At 56.3% G+C, this 21019-nt stretch overlaps 1 protein-coding gene and 1 pseudogene across 4 annotated transcripts in view; one reads left to right on the top strand and one right to left on the bottom strand.

The window, feature by feature from the left end:
• Window positions 1-21019, top strand: part of SLC45A4 (solute carrier family 45 member 4) — a 72425-nt gene that overhangs the window by 6798 nt on the left and 44608 nt on the right. The gene's annotated exons all lie outside the window — the stretch shown is intronic.
• On the bottom strand, window positions 20182-20736 carry LOC308629926 (small ribosomal subunit protein eS1-like; annotated as a pseudogene). The gene has a single exon. The product of its transcript is annotated as a small ribosomal subunit protein eS1-like (transcript).

Raw genomic sequence — 21019 nt, 5'->3', positions numbered from 1 at the left:
GCCCACCGAGGGCAGCTGTGATTTGGTGCTGGGAAGGATTGTGGGGTTGAGGCTGCCCTTTTCTTGGATTTGCCAGACGGTGGGCTAGGTTCTCAGCGAGCCTAGTGGGACAGGGCAGCTGAGACAAAGCTCAGGGCTGTCTGAAACATGTCTAGCTAGCTCATCCTTGAATTATTCAGATGTTGAAAGTGTTCTTAATTCTTAAGAGGACCCGGAGGGGCCCTGTGCCTTATTCTGCAGCAGAAATGTCGTAGAGCCCGGGGCTGTGCCATCTCTGGCTTGGTGACCTTGGCCCAGAAGCCACCCACGGCTCCGAGTTAGAACCAGGGGAGCATAATGCATATTTGTTCCTGGCACTTAGCAGGCCCGGAGAAGTAACATGTGGAGGGCTGGGTCCTGTGCAGAGCCCTCGGCTCATTCTCTAACAACCCGGCCAGGTCTGTGCTGCATTTTAGAGAGGAAAAGGAGGCGCAGAGAGGTCAAGTGACTCGCCTGAAGCCACACAGTAAGCGGCTGAGCCTTGGAGCTCAACCATGGGGGTGCTGGGCCTGAGGTCTTGGGTCTCCCCCGTAGCACCGTGAGCCCTGGGGGTGCGGGACGCCTCCACCCGGATGAATATCCGTGTTTCTGAAGTTTGGGGATCATGGTTTTCTCTTCAGTGCTGTGACTACGTGTGGAAAATATCAGTACATTTCCACAGAATGAAATATTTAACACTCCACAAATGCGAAATAAAATTGGGACCATTTTTTCAACAAGTGAACAAGCCGGTGGCAGTCACACTAACACAGCAGACGGAAGGCTTGTGCGGTGTCCTGGAGGTGCAGGTAGACGAGGCACCCCGGCCAGTGCTCAGGGACGGGCAGTGTCACCGGCGAGCTATCAGTCCTTGGTTAATTCCTGACCGTTTGAGCAACTTCTGCGGAGAGGCTGTGCGCCGATAAGAAGAGCCCTGTGGCTAAGAGCCCTGTGGAAGGTGGCAGTTTGTGGTTGTGAAGTTCAGATAGACCTTTGATTCAGTCTCAAGGGGCTGGGAGAGCCTGGAAGCCCAGTGAGTGCAGGCCGTGCCGTCTGCCTGGCTACCATATGGTTTGGGGAGAGGTTAACAGTTTTAATATGGACTTCCTCCATACTAAGGAGGCCCCCTCAGACAGAACCTGTCCGTCCGGGGATTTACTCCTGTCCGCACAGCTGGGCCTGGGCTTGGAGCCCTGCGGACGTGGCCTGGGGTTCCAGGCCCGCCCCCCGCACAGCACCACCTGCCCCACTGCCAGATGGGCTGCCGGGAGGGCTGCAGGAATGTTCCTGCCCCTCTGCCGACCGGTTCGCTTTTGGTGGGGGTCCTGGGTGCACTTGACCCAGGTAGGGGCGGGGGCACCTGTAGCAGTCATACTTTCTAAATCGCCACGTGGATTGTACAGGGAAAAATCCGCATTCTTAGCGAGGCCACCATGTGAGCTGAGCCTGAGGGGCTCTTGTTATTAGCTCTGATGAACGGGTCACCTGGTGGCACTGGTGTGCCGGGGCATCACCCATCCTCTCTGAGTGTTTATGGAGTCCTCACGGCCCCCAGGATCCCCCCAGGCATCTTTGTCAGGCACCTGTGAGTATGGACGGGGGGCCGGGTTCTGTGCGAGGTGCCACCTAGATTCCGAGTTAACTTCTGAATTTGCTGGTCACTCTGCACGGGGGGGCTGGTATCCCCAGTGTATAGATGAGAAAACTGAGGCCCAGAGGCCTTAAGGAGTCCATCTGGAATTCTGTCTCGGGATTGAATGCCTCTGTTAGAAAATCTGCTAGGGACAGTGGGAGATGCAAAAGCAGTTTTAGCCTAAGCAGAGAGGGGACAGCTGAAGAATAATACACAAACGAGTGATGACTGTGCTGGCCGGACACACAAGATAATTATTATCATCCTCAGGTGAGCCTATTCAGGGAGGGCTTCTTGGAAGTGGAGGCTCTTATAGCTGGCTCAGGAAGAAATAAAGCCTGACTGTCGGGGCCTGAGGACGCAGTTGCTGCTTTGGATGGTGGAGATGGGATGCCCCTTCAACGACATCTATTTTAATAAGTGACGACCCCGCCTGGGTTGCCACAGTGATGTGGCCGGGGAAGAGGCACCACCAAGCTTGGATGGTGCTGCCCTCACCGGAGCCTGACCGCCTGGACTGCTGGGAGGGGCAAGGCCTCTGCACCAGAGCCAGGGAACGGGGCAAGACGCGCTGCTGGCCAGCATGGAGTCCTTGAACTTCTCAGATCCATTCCTCTGTGCCGCAAGTGGCATCTGTGGGGCCCCGCTGTGCCCTGCCCGCTGCGGTTCGGCTGATGGGAAGGAGCTGCCTTCAGCACGTGCCCATCGAAGCACATGGATTATTCACTTTTTTTTTTTTTTAAAGACCTTATTCCTTTTTTTTAAAAAAATTTATTTATTTTTGCTGTGTTGGGTCTTCGTTTCTGTGGGAGGGCTTTCTCTAGTTGTGGCAAGCGGGGGCCACTCTTCATCGCCGTGCGTGGGCCTCTCACTATCGTGGCCTCTCTTGTTGGGGAGCACAGGCTCCAGACGTGCAGGCTCAGTACTTGTGGCTCACGGGCCTAGTTGCTCCACGGTATGTGGGATCCTCCCCGACCAGGGCTCGAACCCGTGTCCCCTGCATTAGCAGGCAGATTCTCAACCACTGCGCCACCAGGGAAGCCCGAAGCACATGGATTAGACGTGGCTTAAGTGCGTTTGCTAATGGATTGACCAGGCCCCCTGCCCCGGTCAGTGCGTGTCCCTCCCCACTCACCCAGATGCTCTTCTGGCCTGGTTTCTGGTATCCCCTCCTCAGGGTCCCTGTGTTCTTGCTGCGACCGGGGCTCCTGGGCAGCTCAGGAGATGAGACTGAAGTTGCATCTGCTTGGTGAAGCCTGCACATCCCCCAGGTCCCCGAGGGAAGGTGGCTGCTCCAGACCAGCTTCTCTGCCACAGAACCCATCGCAGGGGGTAGCAGGTGGGGGGGACGAGAAGGGGCTCCGTCCGACCTGGCATCCGCTGAGTGCTGGACAGCTTTCACGCACAACTTCAGATAACATTTAAACTTAAAACAGCCCTTGATGAGTTGTTATCCCAATTTCTATTTATTGACTGATTGATTGATTGCTGTGTTGGGTCTTAGCTGCTCCGCGCGCAGGTTTTCTCTGGTTGTGGTGAGTGGGACCTACTCTTGGTTGCGGTGCGCGGGCTTCTCATTGTGGTGGCTTCTCTTGTTGCGGACCACGGGCTCTAGGTGCGTGGGCTTCGGTAGTTGTGGCACACGGGCTCAGTAGTTGTGGCTCATGGGCTCTAGAGCGCAGGCTCAGTAGTTGTGGCGCACGGGCTTAGTTGCTCCGCGGCATGTGGGATCTTCCTGGACCAGGGCTCGAACCCGTGTCCCCTGCATTGGCAGGCGGATTCTCAACCACTGCACCACCAGGGAAGTGAGATATTCTTATCTTTAATGATGGGATCGAGGGACTGGCCACGGCTCATCTAACTGGAAATTGGTGGCTCAGGGAATTCTGGCCGAGCACCAGCCTTGGGTGGTACCTGCCAGTTGATTGCCGTGAGGAGGCTGAGGCCCGAGGCAGTGAGGCACCGGGTCCTGCAGAGACTGGACCCCTCAGCCTCCCTTAGGACTCTGGGACTCGGGACGCCCTACTTAACCTCTGTGAGCCTCAGGGCCCCTGCCCGGAAACAGGCATGATCGTCATGGACCAATGGGGCTCAGGATGTCCGTAAGCCCTGGAGCACCCAAGGGCCCTCTGTGGCCAGTCCACGCTCCCTGGTTGCTCCCGGGTGCTGCTGTCCAAGTGCTGTCTCCCCGCTCACTTGTGTGGCTCACTCGCAGTCCGACCTGTGGCCCCAGCACAACCAGAGGCTTCTCTCCTGGGTGTTGTGTGGTGGCCCAGGCCTGCTTCGCTCCCTGGGATGCCAGCCCCTTTGCCAGCAGAAGACAGACTTCTAGGCTTGGTGGCCCCCCTGAAGCCCATGTGCGAGGCCTCAGCGTGGAGCCTGCGGGCCTGTGCCCTGCTCTGCGGGGTGACCTGGGTCCCTACCCACCCCTTACCCTGCTCATGCTCCTCCCCTGTGAACCGGGCTGCCGGGGGCACCCTGGAGGATTAAGCCAGGGAGGCCTGGGTATGGCCCGGCCCCTGGGAGGTGCTCAGCAAACAGCTGGCCAACCTGGGGGAGTAGCTGGCATCCTGCGGATACCTGGGTGTCCTTGGAGTCTTTGGAGCAGGTCCACACCGGGCCCTGGAGTGGCCCCTCCTCTCCAGGCTGACCTGTCCGCCTCTCAGCCAGGGCCTTGGGGGCAGTCCTGTTCACCTCGTGTGTGCCGTGTGGTGTCTCTTGAGGTCATGGCTGGTGCTGGCTCACGTTCAGCAAGCTCCCACTCCCACGTTAGCGCAAGTCCAGGTGCCCTACGCACAGTGAGGCCAAACAGACTGAAACGTCGGAGTCTGGAGCAGAGAAAGGTTTATTGCAGGGCCATCCATGCCAGGAGAACAGGTGGCTCACGCCTTAAAAACCCCGAGCTCCCCAATTCAGCAAAGCATTTTTCTTTTTTTAAATTTAATTTCATTTATTTTTTTGTCTGTGTTGTGTCTTCATTGCTGCGCGCAGGCTTTCTCTAGTTGTGGCGAGCGGGGGCTACTCTTTGTTGTGGTGCGCGGGCTTCTCACTGCAGTGGCTTCTCTTGTTGCGGAGCACTAGGTGCGTGGGTGGGCTTCGGTAGTTGTGGCACGTGGGCTCAGTAGTTGCGGCTCGCGGGCTCTAGAGCGCAGGCTCAGTCATTGTGGCACACGGGCTTAGTTGCTCCGTGGCATGTGGGATCTTCCCGGACCAGGACTCGAACCCGTGTCCCCTGCATCGGCAGGCGGACCCTCGGGCTCAGGGTCTTCCTGGTCAGAGTCTGGCCTGGACGGTTCTTATTTTTGCCACAATCTGGTCTTAAGCCCCAAACCAGGATTTCTCAACCTTTTTGCAAACCATTCATTCTCACTTTTTCTTCTGCAGATTTTCACCTCAGGAAGATCTTGTCTAGGTTTACATGTATTTTTTTAAATTGCAAGACTGTTTCATGCCTGCAGCACAGTGTTCATTTCCCAGCATAACTGCCTCCCCACCCCTGGAAGCCAGAGGGAGCACATGTGGCCGTCGGCAGCGGTGCCTTTGTGGTTCCATCCTGTACTTTGCAGAGTGCCGTGCGTTTTTTCCACGTTGTGGGTGTGATATAAGTAAATTGCCGTTTTTACGGTGAATTGCTAATTTGCATTAAATAGGGCCTACGTGTCCAGTTTATGTGGCGTTGCCCTTAGGTTCTGTTTTCCTCGCCACTGACCCGGGTGGCTGCATGTACGTGGGTGAACCCAGTTCTGATGAGTCACGTGTACCTTGGGCCCTTAGGGCACGCAGGCCTCAGAATCTGCTTGCACTTCCTAGTTACTGTCTTGCAGCTGAGGGTCAGTTTCAAGGCTGATGGGTTTTGTCTTGATTTGATAACAGATTGACCAAGAACTTCAGAGTCCCTCCTTCATACTTGCGTGGAGGTCGCGGGATTTGCCGTTGCCAGCTTCCGTGCCCCGGGGTGACCGCATGTGTGTCAGTGTCGTGGAGGGGTACTCTGGCTGTATCGTTCTCATCCTGCTGGTGGCAGGAAGCAGGTGGCCTCCACAGGCAGAGCCAGGAGAGTTAGGACCATACAAAGGGGTGGGCAGGGCTCCGGGACCACAGCAGCCCCTCTGGAAGCCACCCCTGGGCCTAGGGGCACTGGGAGCAGCAGCGACCAGAGCCATGCGAGGGAAGGGGTCTGTAGGAGACAGGGTGGCCTTCCACAGGGGGCCCTGGTCAACCAGTGGTGACCCGTCGGGGCGGGAGCCTGGGAGCCCAGTGCCCTTGGCTCTCCTGCTCTGCCCCTGGGCAGAATGCGCCTGCATGTGGGACCAGCCGCCCGCCGCCTGGCATGGGAGCTGACAGCTGTGGGTTTCATGGTAAGTTGGGGTCTTGGCAGTGTCGCTGAGAAACCCAGGCCCCCGAGTGGGCTGGCGGGGTTCAGGCCCCTTGTGCACAGGCCACTTTCTCCTTTCCCGGGGCTGCAGATGGGCTCTGTTGTGTGCAGGGCAGCTTGAGCCCCGTGATGCACATGCGCTGCGGGTACAGTGAGGGGCTGGGAGAGGGAGGAGAGCCTGGGCTGGATCGCGGTCTGAACCCCGTGGTCCCAGCGCCTGGTGGACGGCTGTGGTACCGGGCACCAGGGGAAGAGCAGGACTGTTCCCTGGGTCTGAGGGAGATGGGCAATGCCCAGACCCCACGTTTAAGTGCAGATCAGATTAAGGTACTATCTGGAGTCCGGCTCGTGTTTGGTTATGAAATGTGAGACCAGTGTTTTGCTGACCTGTTTTTTCTCACTTGTGCCTCCCCAGCTCGCCCTGTCCTGAGTTACTGTTCAAAATGAATGAGCTAATACAATATACGGAAGGTTCAAAACAAGCTCATTGTCGCCCTGGCGAACCAAGTAAATAACATTTAGCCAGGACTCCAGTCCAGACATCAGGGCCTGCCAGGCTGACTTTAGTTCATTTGACAGAATGACAGTCGTTTTACTTTCAGTGGTTTGTATTTTTGTCTCTTCCTTTAGGATCAGTTGTAGAAATTGTGGTTTGATCTTTACTTTCTGATGTCACCGTGTGTGTGTGTGTGTGTGTGTGTGTGTGTGTGTGTGCGTGCGCGCGCGCGCGCGCATGCTCCAGAAAATTCTCAGCTCCGCAGTAATCTGGGCTGGCCCTTGTCGGTTTTCCTAAATTTAGTATTGATCTTTCTACTTGTCTTTGTTTCTACCGGCCTTTTTTGTTTGTTTGTTTGAACCTAAATTGCTCAACTAAATTCTAAAGGAGATTACAAAAGGAAGGACTGACTTTAAAAACCCATGAAAAGATGATGTATCCGCCGTACCGCAGCAAGAGTCCCCTGAGCAGCTGAGTGACTCTACTTCCTTCCTCCTTCCCTCCACCTGGTTGGGGTCGTGGATTCCTTTGAGACTCTGCTGAAAGCTGTGGACCTCTTTCTCTCAAAAATGCAAAGAGACACCGTCTTTTGTGTGTGTTAGGGAGGATTCATGGGTCTCCTGACACCCCCGAGTGTGGTCGCCCGGGCCCCGGTGGAGGGCCCTGCATGGTGGGCTGCCTGGTCGGTCACATGGAGCGGCTGGTGCCCCCCCGATTGGCAGTGCCAGAGATCAGCCCCGAGGGCGGTGGCTCGAGGTGTTTCCCGGCCGCTGTGACTGGGCTGCGGGGCGACGGCCCACTGCACTCGGGGTCCGTCCGTGGCACTGGAGAGTCTGGAAGCCGTGGTCCAAGCGCCAGCTGGAGCGGCTGTGGGGTGCTGTCAGGACGGTGACACTGGGGTGCTCCAGTTCACTTTGGGGGGAAGGTAGCATAGTTAAAATTAGCAGCAAGAGCCTCCCGAGAGTCAAGGTTGTCCAAGAGAACTGAGCAATGTCACACCGGGTGGCGGGTGGAATTCCCAGCCCGAGCTAAGCCGAGGTGGAAGGGTCAGGCTCACAGCTGCCACTCGCGGGACCTTGGTGTTAGTGCCGAGAAGTCCTCAAGGGGGGCGCTGGGTTAGACCTCTGTCTGCGCTGCCCCTTATGTGGTTAATCCCGGAGGTGGATGTGGCTGTGGCTAGGAGAGCGGGCCGCCCCGCACCTGCGGGTTGCCCATGCACGGATATGGAGGGCCGACCACACCATGCAGTTTTATAGTGTAAGGGACTCGAGTACCTGTGGGGACTCCTGGAACCGGTCCCTCATGGGTACCGCGCTGTATTCATTTACATAAGGTGTAACATTATAGTACAATATACTCTCATATGTGTGTGTATTATGTTATAGCAAGTTATCTGTTATGACATTATTTAACTGTATAGTATAACGTACTGTACATAATACACATTATATGTATGTAATGTGTATAGCAGAGTCTAATATCGTAATGTGTATTTTTTTTTTAAGTTTTGCTCTTTTTGTTTTTTTTGGCTGCGTTGGGTCTTCGTTGCTGCGCATGGGCTTTCTCTAGTTGTGGCGAGCGGGGGCTACTCTTCGTCGTGGAGTGCGAGCTTCTCATTGCGGCGGCTTCTCTTGTTGCGGAGCACGGGCTCTAGGTGCGCAGGCTTCAGTAGTTGTGGTGCGCGGGCTCAGTAGTTGTGGCTCGCGGGCTCTAGAGCGCAGGCTCGGTATTTGTGGCACACAGGCTTAGCTGCTCCGCGGCATGTGGGATATTCCTGGGCCATGGCTCGAACCCGTGTCCCCTGCACTGGCAGGCGGATTCTTAACCACTGTGCCACCAGGAATGTGTATTTTATTTCAAGTTCTTTGGGGAGATGTCTAGGATTCCAGTCCCCCACCAGCTCCTTTTCATTGATAACGTGAGGGACAGCGTGTTTCTTAGGTCTGAAGCTGCAGTGCCAGGCTCCCCTTGGTGCCCCTGTGTCCTGGGCCTGCTTTGCCCTGAGTCTGTTTGCCTGGCAGAGCAGGAGGGCCTGGGGTTTCCTCTGGCCTTCAGCACCGGCCTCCTCCGGGCCCCCTCTGCAGAGCCCAGAGCCACCCAGGACCCCCCCCCCCCCGTCTCTGCCACTGGGACACTTAGTTTCTCTCGAGACAGGACGTGTGATCCTTTCCAGCCCACCTCCTCTAAGTGGGGCAGAACCCAGCGTCCCACCGGCTTTTCAGATCACCTCTGCATCCTCTTCAGAAAAGGAAGCACAGCAGTTCCTGATAATCCTCAGCAATCTCTTACCCCATCTGCAGCCCTAAAGATTAGAATGATGGGAAGCCACAAGTCAAATCACATCTTTGTGACTTTATGCTTCACTCTAATGGTTTTTATTATGTGTGAAAGGTGAAGTAAAGGTTGTTTTAATCTAAGACTTTTGATCAGGCCAGGTTTTAATTTCTTCCTTGAAAGGAGCAAGCACAGCCCTCGCTTGCTCCCCACCTCCCACCCAGCAGCCGCTCTGCGCCGTTTCACGCCGCGTTTCCAAAGTGTGCCGCGGTTCTAGACGCCCGTGTCCAGCTGCCTGCCTGACCTCTTCATTTGGAGGAGGAGGATTCCCACGTCCCACGAAGGAGCAAGACCAGGATGGGGCTCTCGCCCCTCCCCTCTGACGCCTACTGTCTCCCCCAGCCCATCAGCAGCACTGCTGACTGGCTCATAACAGCCCTGGGAGGCGGCGCTGCTGGCAGGGCTGCTGTGCCTGTGTGCCCACCACTTAGCATCCTTATGGACAGGTGACCTCTAGTGCCTCAGTTTTCTCGTCTGTAAATTGGGGCTAAGAATAGTATTCACCGCGTTGAACTGTTGTCAGGATGGAGTTGAGTGCACATATAGAGAACACCTGCAATAGTCATTGGCCCCTAGGAAGTACTTGCAGAGTTTCAGCTGCACTTTTGCACCCGCACGAAGCAGTTGAAGACCCGGTATCTGGAGAGGCTTGCCGGCTCCCGAGAGGAAGGGATGAGATCGCATGGGAAATCGGGCCTTCCGGGGGCCATCCACTGCTGGGTTGGGTGTTGGAGCGCGTGCCTTGGTGCAGGAGCAGTGCCAGCACTCCTGGGCGCAGGGACGTCGGGCCGAGCTGGGGCTGGAGGAGGCCGGCAGGGGGACCGGCAGCTGGGCTGTGCGGCACGCTTGGCTCCGCGTCCTGGCAGCGGCCGTGGAATAGGGCGGGCTGTGAACAGAGTGAGGTTCTGGTTCCTTGGGTGGGAGCTGGTTCCCCAGTGCCGGGTCGGACTAGCTTGGGGTTGGGGCGAGGGAGTGGCCGGCCTGTACGCACAAGGCCTGTACGCACAAGGTGTGATCCGGTTGGGAGAGTTGGAATTCTGGGAGCTGGGAGGGGCCTGGGCCTGCACGGGGTGGGGCAGCACAAGAGCCCAGGGGCCCATGGCTTGCCCCACCATGGGACCCTTAGGGCACTGGTCTGCTGCTGCCCGGCTGAGCCTCCAGCCCAGCGGCCGATGGCCCAGCTGCGCCTGCTGCAGCCCTTGGAGGGTGGTGTGATGGGAGGTGGCGCAGTGAGCCTTTTACGGCCTGAAGTCTTTTCTTGATAGACTTATCAGATGCCCCAAAGAAAAAACCTCTTTAACCAAATACATAATTTTCCTATTTGTAGTTAACTGCCTGTAATTGGCTGTTCAGCCAGCTCGGCCATCCTGGCCTCGGGAATGTTCCATGTTCCTTGGGAGGAATTTGGAAATCCAGATGTACCATGCAGGGTTAACAAGGGGGCCAGCCCCGGGGTGGTCAGGGGGCTCAGGGGGCTTGGAGGGCCTTGGAGGAGGGAGGCCGGGGAGGGTGTCCCTGGCGAGGTGCGCATCCGGCTCTCCTGACACTGTTTGATGGTGGCTCACTGGTGAAAACACCCATGACACACCCAGGTGACCTCACCTGTCTGGCCGTCAGGGCAGCTGAGTCATGATGCTGTAAACTGTATCCCCAAGGGAAGGTTTGTAGCTGTGGTTATGTCTTCTCCTTGTTAAAATTAGCCTTGAGGGGAGAGTGAGGTGTGCTGAGTTTGTAGCTTGTTTATTACAGGCTTCCTGCCAGCCCCGCAGGCCTTTCCCCTGTGATGACAGTGCTCTCTCCATGTGTGGTTTTAAGCGGGATCCGAGCTCATGGAAGTGGGAGAGGAGGGACGGTGCTTGCGGCCTGGAGAGGACAGTGGCTTCCTCCTCAGCTCGGGCAGTGGTCTTGGGACCTGGTTTGCAGCTTTGCTGTTCTGGCATTCTTAGTGTAGGGTGATGGATACTGAAGGCGGAGCCCTACAGCATCACGAGGAGCGCCCCGCCCCCTGCAGCTGGCGGGGGAGGTACCTCGGTGGCGCTGGCCGCTCGCAGGTGTGAGCAGTTTGCAAAGGGCAGTGACTTCTGTTTTGCTGGGGGCAGGTGTGCACAAGGTGGAAGACAGCGGTGTGGAGGGGAGGGCTGCTGCTAAGGGACCGCGGGAGCCTCCTGGCTGGCTGCAGACACGGGCAGTTCTCCTGCGGGTTAGCGGTCCAGGGCGGGGGCAGGAGCCCTGTCAGGTGCAGGTTAATGCAGTTTACTACTGTGTTCATTGTGCCTCAATGGGGAAGCGCTTGCTTTTCAGCTGTAACTTATTTGGCTTATATTTGCCTTATTCTGGAGAGGATTTAAGGTGGCTTAGGTAGAGAATGTACTTCAGAGGCGTTTTTCCAGATTCAGCAAAAGGTATGTCTGCAGCCCTGCATGCTCGTACCTTGATCTGCCTTGGTCTGTTTGCAGTGAGCGCACGGGGCTCCCCGCCGGGAAGCTTCCCAGGGGCCCAGAGGGGCATTTGCTGTAAGCCACCGTCGTTCCTCCTTGTCTGGTCCCGAGTCCCATCTTTCTGCTAGGGAGCTGGAAGCAGAGGGACCGTGAGCTCAGACTCCCGCCTCCCTGGGGGCTGGGAAGGGGGCACAGGTGGAGGTGTTGGGGCCCCAGCCCAGGGGCTGCCAAGGGGCTGGAGCCAAGCCTGTCTCCCTTGTGCCTTTGAGGCAGCTCTTGCTCAGGAGATGCCCAGAAGGGGGGCCCGAAGTGCCCCCCACGGCCCTCCCTCCATGTGACCCCCTCACGCCCTCCCTCCCCACTGCCCCTTCTGTCTGACAGCCCTCATATGTGTCCTGAGAAGCAGTGTCTTGTGGACCCCCTGCTTGTGGACTGACGTCAGAGGGAGAAAAGCCCCCTCACTGGTTCTAGAAGCGTTGCTAAAACTCCTGATGGAGCATCTTCAGGGACTGTTTGGGGAAGACTAAACCCTCTCATGTTTGCACACATCCTGGGCTCCCTCGGGTGGGCCTCAGGAAGTGTGACCAAACCTGTGCGTTCAGTTGCTCCTTCCTCTGCCTCTTGAACGTTTTGTACCAGCCTCTGTCATGGGCCTTCAGCGTGCATCCTGACCCTGCCTCTCCCTCTCCCCCTCGCCTTGCTGGCCTTGCTTCTGGGGGTGTGCAGGTCCTCGGGAAACACCTTCAGTGAACGTGGGCACAGATGTGCACCGCAGGACATGCAGACGCGCAGGAGTTTAAAGACCAGCTGCTCGGGTGGGATTTACACCCTGGGAGTGTGCGTCCAGTCCTCTGTATTGTGTCCCTCTGCGGAAAAATGGGACACGCTGTGGTCTGGGCCGAGCACAGGGCCTGTCAGCTTGGAGGGGGCACTCAGCGATGCTTCAAATGAAGGTTGAACAGACGTGGGTAACTGCCGGTATTGCAGCCCAGGCAGGGACTGGCCGTGGCGTGAGGCTGTGGCCCTCAGCTCGGAGTGATAAGTGGGGTCGTGACCCAGGAAGGCCTGTTGAGATTTTGGGTGTCGGGTGTGGTCACAGCGGCTGCTGTTGCAGAAGCTCTTGGGCTGAGGACCCGGGGTGAAGGCAGGGACTCGCGCTTCCTTCTCCCTCGCTGGAGATGGTGAGACGCGGGCGGTGGAGGGAGCCGGCCTGGGTGGTGGAAGGAACCCTGCTGGGGAGCCACGCTGACCCTGAGCCGCACTCTCAGCTCCGTTTCTGGTTCTTCTCAGGCCTTTCCAGTCACGCGTTCTCCAGAGTTGGCCTCGCTGGGGGCCGGTGCGTTGGGTGAAGGCCCAGGAGAGACACGGCGAAGTGGGCACTTGCTTTCTCCCGTGTGAGGCCCCGTGGGGTCACAGAGGAGTCCCTGGGCTGGGGAGGGGTCAGCGTCCAGGAGGACCCACCAGAGGGAGCGAGAAGCTTCGTGCATCTCAGCCTCTTTACAGAACTTAGCCGGACAGGGGCCAATTTGGTACATTGGATTAGGTTTTTATCCCCCAGGAGAGAAACCAAATAAACAGAATAGAGTTACTTTGGGCCACTGGCCAAACGAGAAATATTTTGGATCTGGTGACCTTTTTCTTTGGGTCGCTATTCACTGTAGAAGGTTTTGACCCCTATTCCATTTCAGAATAGGAAGAACGGCTTATTTTTCAGAGCGGCAAATAAGGAAAAGAATGAAAGTATCTCGGAGTCTCTGTTTCCAGAGGCTCCCCCGGGAGGAATATTTTTATAGACACCAGACGTCCTCACCAGCCCCGGCCAACTTTCCATCCCGGGATGATGGGGTATGCCGTGAGCTGGCTGGCGCCTGCCGGGCCCCTCCGCCCGCCTCTAAAGCCAGCACCTGCCCCTTTTGTCGCTGCGGCCAGCCGGCCTCGTTGGGGCCCGCGCTCCGTGCCTCTCACCTCCCCCTGTGACTGCGAGCTCTCCTGGGATCTTCGTAGATCACACACCTCAGCATTTTCACGATTGAACTGCAGTAGGTCACTGTCATCACTGAATCTCAGGGTACAGCAAGTGCTTATATAGCTGTTGTCAAAAGCCGGGGAAGGCAGTGTGACCTCAGCCCTTGTTAAGGCAAGGCTGTGCTGTGAAGACCACACAGAGACGTCCCACGGCTGACTTTCTCAACCTTGGTAACGGGCACAGGGTCCAAGCAGCACGTGTGTGGCTTGTACAGTGGAGGTTCTGCCTCGTGTAGACACATGGACACGTGCGTGGCTGGCACGGACTGTGGTGCTGGACCACCAGGCACTGTCGCCTTTGTGCCATCCGCCTGCACCCTGACTTCATGTTGCTGTCGGGGTTGGAACCACTCTGCATCTCGGGTCTCGACTGGGGGGCAAGTCCGGGTCTGCGTTGCCCTCCCTCTTCTGTGCCTTTAAGCTACGGAGCGGTCGTCATGGAAGAATCCCTATAGCTGTGCGCTGAGGGGACTGCCCTTTGTCCCGTGGCCCCGGGGTCCCCCTAAAAGTGTAGGAAGAGATGGGAGCAGTGTTGGCCTGGGGCTTCTGGAGAAGCTGAGATCTTGTAGGCTTCCTCGTTTGTGTTCCGTGCTGCCTGCCTCTCCCGTGTGTCCCTGGGCACTGGACCGGAAGCGGGGGTGGGGTGGGGGGGAGGTCCAGAACTTGGGGGCGGGGTCGGCTCCTGTGACCTTAGACACTGGCCTGCTCGGGGGGACTGCTGCTGGCTCCCCACGGGGAGAAGCACCAAGTGCCCCCAGCTTTTCTCAGCATAGAGGCTCTTGATGTCCTTGGGGGTCCTAGGCTCGCCCCCCTCGCCCCCCCCAGAAGGCTCTGCATACAGCTCAGGACGTGCAGGGTCGTTTAGTGGTGGTGTGGAGTTCGGATGTAGCAAGCTGTAAAGTAGCAGAGCTCGGGTGGTTGGGTGGTTTACCGATGATCCCCTGTACCTGCAGCCTGGCCAGAAATGCCTGCTGGCCGCCCGGTGCTGGTTCCACGCGGAGCCGGACCCGGGCCCCCTGCACCAGGCCCCGCCCCCATCGGAACTTGTGCAGACCCTGTTCTGCCACCTCTCATTCCGGCCTCCTCCAGCTTGTGCCCCTTCCAGGCGGCCAGACAAACAGTAACCCTGGAGCCTTAGGAGGGAAGGAGACTAGCGCAGGCCCCAGACCTGTGGCCGCTCGTTCAGGCTCAAAGGCATAGCCACCTCCACAGGGAAGGAGGTCGTCTGTTGCGTGTAGCCTGGGCCCTGGGCAATGAGGGGTGACGTTGGCTGCTCTGGAGGGCGAGGAGGGCGAGAGCAGAGGGACAGCAGAGGGGAGCTGTGAGGGCGGGGTACCAGGAGGGCTGAGCCGAGACGGTGTCCGAGGTGCCCCTCGGTCGGGCTACGCCTTGTGCTGGGGACAGGAGCAAGGGGCCTGGAAAGTCAGCGGGAGAGGGGGGCGAGAGTGCTGCCCCCGTGGGGGCAGGGCAGCCTCGGGAGGGAGGAGGGGCCACAGGCTCAAGGGCGCTGTGTCACTGGTCACAGGTTGCATGGGATGTGGCACACCTGTAGATGCTTCTTGTCGAGACAGGTGAGCACGCACATCGGGCTGTTGCGAGTTCACAGAGCCCTCCTCCAGGTCCGTTCAGGACAGACGGCCAGGTTTCAGAACTTTGAGGAAGCCCCGGTAGGGGGGCACCTGGTGGGGCAGGAGGGGCCGGTGTCTCTGTCGCTGGGCGCCCCTGGCCTCCCGGCCCCGTTTCTCCTTTGAGGGTGGGGAAAGGGCAGCACCATGTCCGGCTCCTCTGAGCCGCCACCGTCTCTGACCTGGAGCCCAACGACTGTGGATTCTTGTCCTGCTTCCAGAGGAGCTTCGTGTCCGTCCTCACATTTGCTCCAGGCTCCTTGAAGCCCCATGGCCCACCTGGGTGAATTCCGAGCTCTTGCCCTCCCAGCCCTGCGGGCCCTCGGTCTGCCTTGGGGCTCTCGACAGCACGCCTGACCCCCTCCCAGGCCTGCCCGCTGGGCTGTGCCGTCCACTCGTGGGTGTCCCCATGGAGGCGTAGGGCGGGTCACGGTGGAGGGAGCGAACCCTCCTAATCTTGATGGAAGCCCCGTGCCCCGTGGCTGCTGGGGGGCAGGCAGCGCAGACAGCGGACACAGGATACCGCGTGGTCTAGGCCAGGGCGCCTCCCATCAAGGCACCTGAAAGTGGGAGTGGGAGGGTCAGAGGGAAGCCCTCACCTAGACGTCCAGTTGCCCGCCCTGCTCTCCGCACGCCCACTCTCCAGCACCCGTTTACACACCTCCTCACTGGTCATCCTAGTGGTGGGGCAGGTGCTGTGCAGGAGGCAGGGCTGTGGGTCAGCGGTCGGGACCTTCTTTGACAGAGAGAGGCTGCACTTGGTTCTGGTAACTGAGAAGGACCCTTAACCTAAATTGTTTTACTAATAAATATTTATCTTTCTTAGTGACCGTTCTGGGTAAAAATCCTCAGAAAACTGACGGCGTCATCATCATTAGATTAGTTTTTTATTCTTCTGGGCCATTCAAACCAAACTTAACTTCTCAGTTAGCCGGCTCCCGGTTGTTTTGGTGATTTGTGTCCTTTAGGACTAAGTACATGAACAGCGCATCCTCTGCAATGGAGGCGAACAAAGGGTTCCATTCGCCAGGGAGTTTTCAGCACAGTCTTCTCCGAATGTAATCAGGGGTGCCCATCCTGCTTCACAGCCCTGTAGCAGCAGCGTTATTCCACATCATTGCATTATTCTGCATGACGCATTGTGGCATTATTATTCCATCCCCCAGACCGTGTGCCGGTGTGGCCGCCACCTCCAGGTGTGGGATCCGCAGGCAGAGTGTCCGAGTCACAGCTGTTACCAGCGGCTTGGCATCCACGTCTCTGCACCGTTTCCTGCCGTCGAGTTCAGAAGCTCAGCTTGTTTCCGGAGCGTTTTGAGCTAACTCGTGGGATGCTGAGACTCTTGAGCCTGCCCTGCTCTGTCTTGAAAGGAGCATGGCATCTGGGGAGCCAGGATGTGGGGGTCCAGGTCTGTGGGACCCCGGCTGAGTCTTCTGTCCGGCCCCTTTTGCAGCCACTCCCTGAGCCACCTGCTTCCGGGGAGCCTTTTGTGTCCCCTGGTGATCCCTTCGTCCCCTGTGCTGCGGCCGCTGTTGTGAGTTTGCGTCCAGTTCCTGCCGAGTTTTAAGCTAACAGCCCCCCCCGGGGGAAGTCAGGGTGAGGAACATCTGGAGCCAGTCGTGGGAATTGGCCGCACAGCTGTGCCGCGCGCCCACACGACTTGGCCATGGGAGTGCTGACCGACCAGGGTCCCTGGGCGTCGTGGTGGCCCACCCTCCCTTGGCTGCCTGCATTTGGCCACCCAGGTGACCTACCTTCTGTCAAGAAATTAAGTTTAAATCAAACTTAAGCTGTAACGCTCCTTGTTCACTTTCATCCCAACAGTCATCTTAAAATCTCTCCTTTTAATTGACTCCATTTTCTGGTCCTTTCTGTCTGCCGGGGTGGTTTGCAGACAGAGTACCTGTCAGGGGCCCAGGAAGGGTGGGCAGGGGCCCAGGGGCCCGGGGCAGGGTGGCTTGCTCCCCTCCGGTTGCTGCTGTTCCTTCTTTTTTTCTTTGTAAAACTGCTTCTTTGGCAGCTTTCACTTCTCATGTAGGCAAGTCCCAAGCTAATATTTATCCTGCGAAGTATCTTAAAAATGCTGGAGGGCGAGTTATTTGCTGAGAGCTTTATCAATCTTTGAAAGAGAGTCATTGTTACATTGATAAACTGAGGCACTGCTTACAATGGCCAGATTGTGTTTGAACTTGCAACCTTTAATGCAACAGTTACTTTTTGTTAACAGATGGAATCGTGTTGGCTCTTCTTGTAAAGAGGTCTTTATCCTTGTGTTTTTTGTTTGTTACTGGCGTGCACTGGGAGAGGGGAGACCTGGCTTGCGGAGCTGGTTTTGTAATACATTCGGGTGTTACTAATTTTATGATGGGCAGGCTTTTTAGGAATGCGGACGTTTGTACTCGGAGCCCTCACTTTTTATGAATTGTCCCTTTAAAAGTGGAGGTGCCTCCTTCCAGAGGGAAAACTGGCCTCGCCATGCAGTCTTCAAAGACTTAACAGCGTGCAGGAAAGAAAAAGTGATATAAATAACAAGAATGTGCAGTAGGTGGTATTATTTATGAGTGGTCACGAGGTTTCAGGTCTAAAGGAAAGCACACTGAGAGTGAACTTAAATAAAGAGCTTTCCTGAGGGTGTTGTTTGTCAGTAAAAGGAACCACTTCTGGGTCTTCTCCAGAGCCCGTTTCCCCTACCTGGCAGCCCCGCTCGACTTTGGACTGGGTGGATTGGACGTGGGGTGCTTCCTGGGGACGGGACGGTGCCAGGGGGCCCCATGTCCACACCCCCGCCTGGTGGTCCAGGAGCAAGTGTTGGGTGCAGGCACGGGTGGGCAGAGGTGAGTCCGGAAGTGGGTCCTGCAGCTTGGGCACAGGGACAGATGTGGGGACTCGAGCGTGGCTGGTGGGAGGGTGGGTGGACAAAGACTGGAGACGGAGGTCCGGAAGCGAGTTTAAAACGTTGTTACCGGGAGCTGGGAGCCCGGTGAGGGTGTGGGGCCGGGCCGGTGCGGGCAGAGGGGACTCACGTGGGCTGCCCTGGGGGCTGGAGGTGGGGACATGTGAGGTGGCGCCCGTCACTCATCGCATGGGCCCGAGTGGCCCTGCCCTGCCCGAGGTGGGAGCCCGTGGTGCCCTGCCCTGCGGAGGTCTCAGTCAGCACCGAGCACTTCCTCTGGGGTCAGCCGACTGGCGGTTCCTCCTTTGTCTCTGTCTCTCTGTCTGCCTCTGTCCCTCCCTCGTGACTCACCCCCTGAGCTGCACGCAGAGCTGCCGTGGCCGGAGGGGGGCCGGGAGGCAGTGTGTGACCTGGGTCTTCCTGGTGCCTCCCCGCGGTCACACAGGGGCTCATCCCTGCCCACGCCCCAGTGTCCCTGTGGGTTCAGCATCCACGTTTAAAACACTGATGGTTGGGCTTCCCTGGTGGCGCAGTGGTTGAGAATCTGCCTGCTAATGCAGGGGACACGGGTTCGAGCCCTGGTCTGGGAGGATCCCACATGCCATGGAGCAACTAGGCCCGTGAGCCACAACTACTGAGCCTGCGCGTCTAGAGCCTGTGCTCTGCAACAAGAGAGGCCGCCATAGTGAGAGGCCCGCGCACCGTGATGGAGAGTGGCCCCCACTTGCCACAACTGGAGAAAGCCCTTGCACAGAAACGAAGACACAACACAGCAAAAATAAATAAGTTAATTAATAAACTCCTACCCCCAACATCTTCTTTAAAAAAAAAAAAAAAACACTGATGGTTGGCCGAATTGTTTGGGGGACGCACGGAGCTTCTACAGGGGAGAATCTGATTTCTTGCTCACATAACTCTCCAGGTCATCTTCCAGGTGTCTCTCAAGCACTCTGCATCTCCTGAACAACTTCTTCTCCCCCAGTGGAAACTCTGTACCTCTTAAATCAACCAATCTACCTATCTATCTATTTATTTATTTATTTATGGAGGGATTCCAGCTTTTCATTTTTCCCCTTTTACACAAAACAAAGTAGAAGAGATAAAGTAGGATTAAAACTGCAAAAGTAGTCAATTGGTAGAACACATATACACAGAAAATATCCGGATAGGAAGACAAGCTTATTTACAATGAGGAAGCGGTGCCTTTTGTTTATGTTTGATAACATCTGGAGAGTCATCGTGAGCAGTAAGGTCCTGTGGTCAGTGCTGTGCGTTCTTAAACTTAACGCCTGTTTTGAGAGGTTGAAAGAGGCACAGGTCCTGGTGTCGGGACGCTGTGCCGGGCTGACCTGAGGAGGGGTGTGTGTGTGTATGGGTGGGAGTCCAGGGTGCAGTGTAACTGATTCGTGGATGGGAAGTGAGTGCTGCGTTGAAAAGCAGTGACTTCTAAGAGCATTATCTTTTGTTTTCAGCAGAGGTAAAATCCAATCTGTTTTGATCCCTCTCATCTTACAGGCACATGCGGTGACTGTAATACACGTTCAGGTCATACTGTCATGTGGAGTTTACATAAACTAGATACAGTATGTTTACGTATTTGAGGATTCCATTGTGCCCAGGGAGGCTTGATTTTAACTATTTCCCCGGGTTTTAAATACTCTTGTGCTTCCCTCTCATGAACTTTTGTCCAGCTTAGTGGAAAGGTATCGCTCTTTGGGCGATATCGGTGGTCATTCTTTGTATTTATGGTCTTACCTGTGGCTTCCTGACCATATTTACATTCCAGTCACCACTGGACTTGCGTCAGCATCAGGCCCCCAGGTGGGGGAGCCTGGTGGAGCTTGCTTGCCCCCCAGAACGGTGGAAGGATGCACTTGTAGCCACATTTGGCAGCCCCTGTGTGGATTTGCACTGTGTGGTGTGGGGTATCGTTTTGCAGAAGGCAGCATATGTACTTCTGGCCCTTGTGTTAGGTGTGCTTGGCACCGCCTAGCCCTTCCACCGGTGCTGGCGCTCACCTGGATGGCAGGTGCCTGGGAATTCTGGGCCTCCTTTCGGGCTCAGACTCTATTTCCCGCTGCTGTGTGTTTTTTTTAAAAATAAATTTATTTATTCATTTATTTATTCTTGGCTGCGTTGGGTCTTCTTTGCTGCATGCGTGCTTTCTCTAGTTGCGGCGAGCTGGGGCTACTCTTTGTTGCGCTGCGCGGGCTTCTCATTGCGGTGGCTTCTCTTGTTGTGGAGCACGGGCTCTAGGCACGCGAGCTCAGTAGTTGTGGTGCACAGGCTCAGGAGTTGTGGTGCGAGGGCTCTAGAGTGCAGGCTCAGAGAATAGACGAAGCAAATAACCATCGGTAGTCTTGACGTCAACATGAGCTTCAACCATGGTCTGCCATTTTTTGACCGTGGAGCACGTTTTGTCATGGGTAAGATCGTAAGATCCATGCCGTGGAAATTAGGGAGTTTTTGCCCTGAACATCTTCAGTAGTAAGCTTGAATTTTCTAAATGTAACTTCACCATTCTGCAGATCAGCAAGGCTCACTTTAAACACACGACCCTTGAGGCCATCAGATGCGATTTTGGTTCCCTGAGTTCTCGTGACTCGTGTTTTCCCAATAGTTCTTACAGTGAATATAGCTGGTGCCTTCACTTCGTACTAATCTTTCTTAGAAAAGGGGCCAACCACCTTCTTCTTGGCTCCCTTTTTACTGCCTTTCGTAAGGCGCTTGTTCTTTCCGACCGCCATGGTGCTGCTCAGAGAGCCAAAAGGGCTATAATCTGCTTTGTTGTACCTAGTTTTAGGCATGTTTCCATGTCAACAGGTAATCCCACCATGTGGATTTTGTGTCAGGATCTGCCTTACTTTATGTGACCAGGTCTCTTTTGGACACTTGCAGGTTTCTCAGTGGTGTAATCAGCATCCCTGTACAGGGCTTTGCTTTCCAAAGAGTTCCAAAGAGCAGAATTGCAAGATCAAAGGGTATTTACGTCTTCAGGCTTTTTATACATGCTGAAAGCACTGCAGTTTTTAAGAAGTCATTTTTGATGGAGCCGGGACTGTCATGGTTAATTGAACAGGTGATAGTACGGCTTACTTTGGGCACTTCAGCTTCCGGGATCCCAGGAAAGCGCTGGTTCTGAATAGCTGACCTTTCCAGGCAGCAGGGGGATTCAGGTACCA

The sequence above is a fragment of the Mesoplodon bidens genome, assembly GCF_964165515.1.
Source record: "Mesoplodon bidens genome assembly, chromosome: 16".
Lineage (NCBI taxonomy): Eukaryota > Metazoa > Chordata > Mammalia > Artiodactyla > Ziphiidae > Mesoplodon > Mesoplodon bidens.
Note: the sequence above shows the minus strand (reverse complement) of the source record. Positions and strands in the feature narration are given on the sequence as shown.